This window comes from Sorex araneus, chromosome X (assembly GCF_027595985.1).
Source record: "Sorex araneus isolate mSorAra2 chromosome X, mSorAra2.pri, whole genome shotgun sequence".
Taxonomy (NCBI): Eukaryota; Metazoa; Chordata; class Mammalia; order Eulipotyphla; family Soricidae; genus Sorex; species Sorex araneus.
In genome coordinates, this window is record NC_073313.1 from 219,754,379 (window position 1) to 219,762,109 (window position 7,731).

Here is a 7,731-nt window from a genome sequence, read left to right on the forward strand (position 1 = left end):
CAAAACAACAGCTCATCTTGAGCTATGGCTCTGGCCCAGAACTTTCAGTTCTTGATTAAGTAAAGCATATTCAATTGTTTTATGGATCTACTATATATAGACTAAGATAATATTGTATAAATATATCAGAAAAACATTTCAGAAGTTTTAGAAAGACATTAAAAAGAGTTCCTGTTTAACAAATGAGCAACAAACTTTCTATTATATTAACAATGGCTCCTTCTGTAAGTTAACAAATTGATTCACATATAATAAATAAATAAGCAGAAAATAACTTTAAAGTCAGAAAATCACATAAAAGTATACAATCACTTTATAACTTCAGTCTACATGTAGCTTCTTATACATACTTATACATTAAAGTAGTACATAAAATAACAGAATGTCTTTTTTCTAGTAATATAGCTATTTGAAATAACATTGAGCATTTTGTGTATTATATATCACTGATACCATGTGGATGAAATTTTTAAAAATTTGCATGAGTGTATGTTTTGTGATATTTTTTGATTTATGGGTCACACCCAACAATGCACAGAGGATACTCCTGGCTCATGCATTCAGGAATTACTCCTGGCAGTACTCGGAGAACTATATGGGATGCTGGGAGTCGAACCTGGGTTGGCCAAGTTCAAGACAAACACACTACCCACTGTGCTATCGCTCCAGTCTCCGAGTATATGTTTTAAAAGAAGACAAACACTACATTTTGATTTCAAGAATAATAATGAAAGTTGTGTTTCTGAACACAGATGACCTTTGACATTTCCTGTTGGCTATACTAATAGGAACATATAATAGAGGACATAGTTAATACTATACTTCTTCATCACATCATTTTGTGAAATAAAAACGCAGAGATCAGGAACTCTTTAGGGGTTAGTGTATAGTGACAAAATAGTCTCAGAGATTTGCTTTTAGGGTTTTTCTCTTAGCTTTAGCACCAACCAGGAATGGAGAACAAAGAAGAAACACTCTCTCCAACTTTTTTGGTTATGGTTTTGTTTCTTTGTTCCATTGGTGCTTCCAGAGCTTTTCTAGGCTCCACGTAATGCTAGAAAGTGAACCTGATCATTGGGCTATACTAGCACGAGGCAGGGACAAATAGAAACGTTACTGGCGCCGCTCGAGCAAATTGATGTTCAATGGGATGACAAGTGATACAAATGAATAATTTATATATAAACATTTCAGTCATCTACTGCCTAGTAAAGAAATTTTGAAAGAAAAAAAAAGAAAGTGAACCTGATCCTCCCACCTACTATTTCTCCATCCTCTCTTCATTCTCTAACCCTTGAACAAGTAATAGACTTGTCAGTGTCAAGGGCCACAGTCACAGAATGTGATCTAAAGTCTTGCTGTAAGAAAATGTCCCAGTGGATCTTTCTTTTCGTGGGGTCCCCAGTCCCACTCACAGCTGCTTTAACTGCTGCAGCTTTTCCTCAACTGATCTTCATGCTCCAAAGAATTCTATGATCTTGAAGAGAATATTGAAGAGAGTTCTTTTCTTGCTTAATGCAATCACGATATGTTTTGAGCCAATAAATGCACAACTCCTATCCCCTTATTCAACAGGAATAGTAAAGACTCCTAAAAATTTCAGCAAAATTTTTCAAGCAATCACAACACCAAGAGTTTAGTGCAAAATGAGAGATGGTACTAAACTCTAAACTAATACTATCTTATAGCAGTTACTTACATGTTGTTAAGAGCATCAAAACTGTCTTTTTCTTCAGATGTTCCAAACTTCTGGCAAGCCTCAGAGGAAGCATATGCTACATACACACATCTAAATTTCATGGGATGCTATTTTTTTGTTTTCTGTGCTTTATTTTTTTTACTACAATAGCACAATATTGTCTTATCCTTCCATTGCTACTATATCATGCCCACCACCAGAGTGCTAAGATCTCTCCACTGTTATCACCACAACTCTCTCTGTCACACACACACACACACATGCATGCATGCACGCACACACACACACACACACACACACACACACACACACACACACACACCCTCCCCCTTGCTTCCTTTATGTTTTTTACTACAATAGCACAATATTGTCTTATCCTTTCATCACTACTATACCATTTCTACAACCAAAGTGCCAGGATCTCTCTACCATTATCACCACACACACACACACACACACATTCTCCCGCACACCCTCCTGCACACATACTCCCATGCCATCAGCTCACATTTATCGATCGAACCTTTGGGTTGTTTCCTTTACAGATTATCTAGTCCCTGTTATTGTGGGATGTTAGAGAGATGAGACTTTTGGATTCCACCCAAGAAATGATTCTGAATCTTGAGAGGAAGTATGATAATCTCGATTTTAAATAGTCTTACATTGATAAATATGCAAATTAAAATTTGAGAACAATTGGTCTAGGTGAATATTTTATGCATTGAAACAGACTTGAGACACATTTTATTAATAGCAGTTCACATTTTCTTCTTGCTGCTTGGTTAAAGCAACAATTTTAGCATAGTCATAGTGATATAATATAGAGAGCTAATGCCTGAATATCCCTTTTAGCTCTATAAATAATGTCATCTTCTTAAATCAGTAAAAATCTTTCTCTTTTTATTTTGTTTCTATATCCTCCTCTTTATATTCCCTTTCCTAGTGATTTACTCAGATAAAACTAAAAATAAATTTAAAAAAAGAGGGCAATAGCACATCATTCACAAATTCTTACCTGCTGTGGCATGTATCATTTAAGTGATAAATTGCATATTCTTGTTAGTGGCTCAAAAACTTGGTTATTCAGTTATTTTAAGAGCTTTCAGTTAGGCCCTTTGATTTATTATCCTGAGAGGTAACAATACATTCCAAGACCATAAAGATATCTCTGTATGTATCCAAAACAGATAATAAATTTTATTCTAGGATCTAGGGTACAAACTCATGCGTGAGAGATAAATATGAACAATGTGGGATCTTCTCAGTTTTATAATACCAAGTAGTAGGGGAATAAAAATAAGGCAAGAAATATGCAGTATTTAGACGAGGATATACAGCTTTTTATTTTTCCCTTTTTTTATAAAATGATGTGTCTTTATCAAAGATCTGAAAGATTGGCTTTATATATCAAAACCATTATGATAAACATGCGACATCAAATATACCAGAACACTTTGGGGGACAGGAGATTAACGTTAGAGCACCTGCCTAGCATGTGCCTGACTCAGATTTGGTTCCCAACACCACATGATCCCCTGAACATTGCCAGGTTCATCCCTGGAGACCCGTAACACTTCCAGGGAGACTGGATATCCCAAGCACTGCAGGGACTGAGCAGCAGGACATCCTTTGGCCCTTGAAATAAACTGCAATCATTACTGCCCAAGAGTCACTAGTGGGGCCACTGGACCTTCTGGGCACTGCTTGGAAATCCTGCCCACCAAAGAGTATTTGGTGAGAATACTCTAGAGTTACCAAACAAAATGGAATACATAAAAGGATGCCAGAAGTTTGTTGAATTCAGAAAGCATATTAAGACTGACTCTCTTTGCTCCTTCCCTTCCTTAGTCTTCCATTCAGGAGGAGTAAGAAAAAAAGGCAAGGAGAATTTTAATGGAGGCTAGTGCTATAGGTTGTGGGGTTCCCAACTGTGAACATAGTTAAAGGTCTATGTCTAAGTGTTGTCTTCCCAGACAATTCTCAGCACTTATCTATTAGGTGTGTCAGAAGCCAGTTCTGCCTCATCAAGTGTTAGGGTGACCCAAGTAACCCCTTAGCCATCAAACTAGTAGTGAACCTGGACTTTACCCAGCATTTAGGCATAAATGAAAGAGACCAAGAATAGTTTGAGATTAATGTAATATATCATATGATTAGTATAGATGAAGTCTATATAGTTTAGGTGCCAAACATTTTTAGGAACAACTAAGTGCCCACAGCAGATAATGGGATAGAGATGTGGTATATAGATACGATGAATACTGTTCAATTCTTTTTAAAAGAAATAAATGGACCTCAAAAAGCAGCATTCGGGACTGCACAGAACTCTGGGTGAAAGAAACACCTCCAGTCTGGCCATCTAGGTTCCCAGATCCTTTGTGTGTCTCATTAATTTAACCAACAAATACTGCTTCAGGTGCTTGGGATTAGGATACAATAATAATCAACAAGAAGGTGATTATTATTATTATTATGCTTGCCCTCTGGAAGACATGCAGATAGTAAATGTTCGGCAAAATGAAAACATTAGCAGAAAGGAGTAGTTAACCATCTTGGATTAGACACTCCAAAAAATAGCTTAGTGCCAGGTAAAAAGAAATCATATTAAGACCAGAATAAATGGAAGAGTCCCTCTACCAGCATGGATCTGTACACCTTTATGTCATCTTTAATGTACTCTAACTGAACCCTATTGATTGATAGCCAGGTAAACTCAAAAGAGGCCTACAAATACAGGAGCAGAATAATTTTTTATACAACAGCTTCCTGATTGTGGCCAAAATCAACTATAGCCACCAGTTTAAGATTAAAAATAAAATAAAATTAACCTGGTGATTGTCAGGTGCTTTAGGAAATGGAATACCCATGTCATAAAATCTTTTGCATTGGGCTAGCCCACAGTTAACATTTTGGCCATGTTCAGCACCCCCGGTCAAATGACTCTCTATTAAAGGTATGTCATTTTAGAGAAAGGACTATCCAACAAACATACCACTCAAAATCTACATGAAAGACATTGAGAATTGTGCCTATTCTAAAACTGTAACAGTAATGAACTCAGATACAGTGAGTGAAGTTATTAACATATCCCTAGTGTGAAAAGGTCGGACTGCCGCTAAATCTCACCAAGACAGTGTTCATGAAAGATGAACTAGTCCCTGATGTTCCATTTGCTCTCAATGGAACAAATGTCTCCGAATTCAGCAATCATGTGTATGTGGGTCAAGAACTCAATATGAGGAATGACTTGGTGCCAGAACTGTGCAGGAGGAAGAGAGCAGCGTGGAACACCTTCAAAAGTGTTGAAGAAGTTGTTAAGAGGATGAAGAACCTCTGGCTCTGGGCACATCTTTTCGACTCCACTGTTCTTCCTGCACTAACATATGCCTCAGAGACCTGGGCCCTATGAAAACAGGACAAGAATGCTATTTGGGTATCCCTAAGAGGAATCAAAAGAGCTATGCTTGGAATATCACATTTCACTGAAGTGAGAGAAGGAATCTGGAGTTCCAACCTTCGTCAATGATGAAGAATCAGGGACACTGTCTCCTTTGCCAGGGCGTTGAAAATCAGATGGGCCGACACATAATGCAATTTAGAGACAACCGCTGGACTAGAGCTGTTACCAACTGGATTCCACAGGACGTCAAAAGACCGAATGGCCACCTACCTATGAGATGGTCAGACTTCTTCGTCAAAACCCTGAATGAATGGTTTGAGGCACTTTGTGTTCCAGAATCCAGCCAATATCATTGAGTTACTCTAGCATGCAACAGGGATGAATGGAAGCATTACTGGCCCCCACTCTAACAAATCTAAGACCAACGGGATGACAAGTGATACAAGTGACAACATATCCCTAATAGTGCTTTGAATAACTGGCTCTGAGAGATATTTTACTGGTTATGGGTAAATTCTGGCAGAGGCAGCACTATGTCCTCTTCTTGATCATAACTATAGGATAAAAATGAATCACCACCAAGATAACACTGGTTGTCTAACCAAGGGGTCTCAGGACACTATCATATTTTCTAGTCTCCAGGAGTCCTTTCTTATAGAACAGCTGTCCTGGGAGATGCAGTGTCAGTTCATCCTCAAGTCCAGCTGCCTGGCTACTGCCCCATCATTAAATAACTCAGGTCACAAGAATTTTAAATGGAGATTAATCATACTGGGTCTTTTGACCCAATAGGTCTAGCACCCATCCTAATAACATGCCCATTTCACTAATATTTCCTCTCTCAGGACAATTTCTTGGCATTTTTCTTTTGCCAAGTATTTGTGAGAATGACAGTCTGCCAACACTGGCTCGGGATATACTCTTCCTCCTCCATGAGAGATGACCTCTTACCAAAAGTATCTTCAGACAGTCAGCAAGTGTAGAAGTTTGTAGGGAGCTGAAAAATAAATTCAGGAGTGGAAATAAAGTAGTTTTCGACTGTGAATCCCTCTTCGTTGTCACCTCTGTATTTGAGGATTTTCTGCATAACATGCCTGGAAGCATTTTTTTAATTGGTTTTCCAGGTCACACCCATCTTCATTCCTGTCTGCACTCCAGGATCACTCTTAGTGGTCTAGGGAGTTCATATGGAGTATCAGGGATTGAACCCATGTCAGGTGCTCTGGACATGCTGTAGTATGGCTCTGGCACCTTCTGGAAGCATCTTTTCATCTTTATGACACTGGGTCCCTCTGCATAATGGACTGTAGAAGTTATGAAGAAAGCACAAGTCAAAGGCGATTAGATCAGCTTCCCAGAGCAAATGTTGTCTTTATAAAATATCCATTTAGAGTCCTGTTTGCATCAATCAGAATTCTTCAGTGAGTCAAATGAATGCATTTAATTTAGCCATATGTATTGCACCAAGTATTCTGTGACATCCTACTCCTTCAACCCCAGAATTTGGAAATGAATTTACAAAAAAAAAGGTTCCATTTCTTCTACAAATTCTAATTGAATGCTGCTATAGAATATTTGGAGAAGAAATCTTTTCCGTCTTCTGAAATGTTTCTAAGATGTCTGAAAACAAAGAGACTATCCCAGATTCCTGCATCCACTTAAATGACTCACTCTTCCAGTGACAATTTTGAAAAATGAACTTGAGGATTTCTCTGCTCTGGAAGCGCCACAAAGCGACTTGATCAAGAAGCTGGGGATGGGCAGTGGAAACTGGGGTTCAGCCTTTCGGTCACTGCAGCCCCGATACCACGTAGACAAGCCTGTTGATGATGAGAGATTTCAGTTCACTGTACTCCAAAGACGATATAGAGATGGCCCCACATCATGATGACTGGTCAGTGGGCTCATTTTTTTCCCGAAACCTTCCTCACCTTGACAACTGAGAAGCCCAAGGGCGCCGGGCACCAGCATCATTCTCAGAGGCGGCCCGAGATGTGGACCTTGGTCTTGAGGAAAACGGTCCCATAAAATAAATGGTCCCGAAAAACGGTCCTGGGAAATGGTGCCTGAAAACTGCCAGTATTCTCTGGGGTAGCAAGTGTCATGGCATGCCCTGGGCAACCTCGTCATAGAACTTGGGGTGGGGGAACCTAGTCAGATCCCAGTCTGGGACTCCCAGAGCGAGTTCCCGTTCCCGTGGGCTGAGGCCCTGCTCAGATGCAATTGCTGACACAGTGTCCTCACAAAGGATGCCTGGGTGGTCGGGCTTCCATAGAGTCCACATCAGTAGGCATGGGCACACCGAGCCCTCAGCCCACAACCGCTACACTGGCTCTACCAGGCACCTACTGGAGCAGCTGCTCCTATCCCACCCCACAAACCTTAGTTTAAAGCTCTCCTCCTATCTGAAACAATTCTACCAAAAGAAAAAAAAATCCCTCCAATCCAGCTGTCCCACAAAAAGACATGGACTGTCTAAAACAAAACTTGCTTTTAGAGGAAGTAGGAAATACAAATTAGGTCACAAGCCTGAGAACCCCTAAGAAGAATACCATGTGCCCGGGAGATCTATTGTACAGCAGTTAGGACGTTTGCCTTGCAAGCAACCAACCAGTTTTAGATTCTCGCACCC

The 7,731-nt window shown here is 39.6% G+C and overlaps 1 pseudogene; it reads left to right on the top strand.

The window, feature by feature from the left end:
• Window positions 1-212: 212 nt before the first annotated feature.
• LOC129399867 (rho GTPase-activating protein 20-like) lies at window positions 213-6,987 on the top strand (annotated as a pseudogene).
• The last annotated feature ends 744 nt before the right edge of the window (window positions 6,988-7,731 follow it).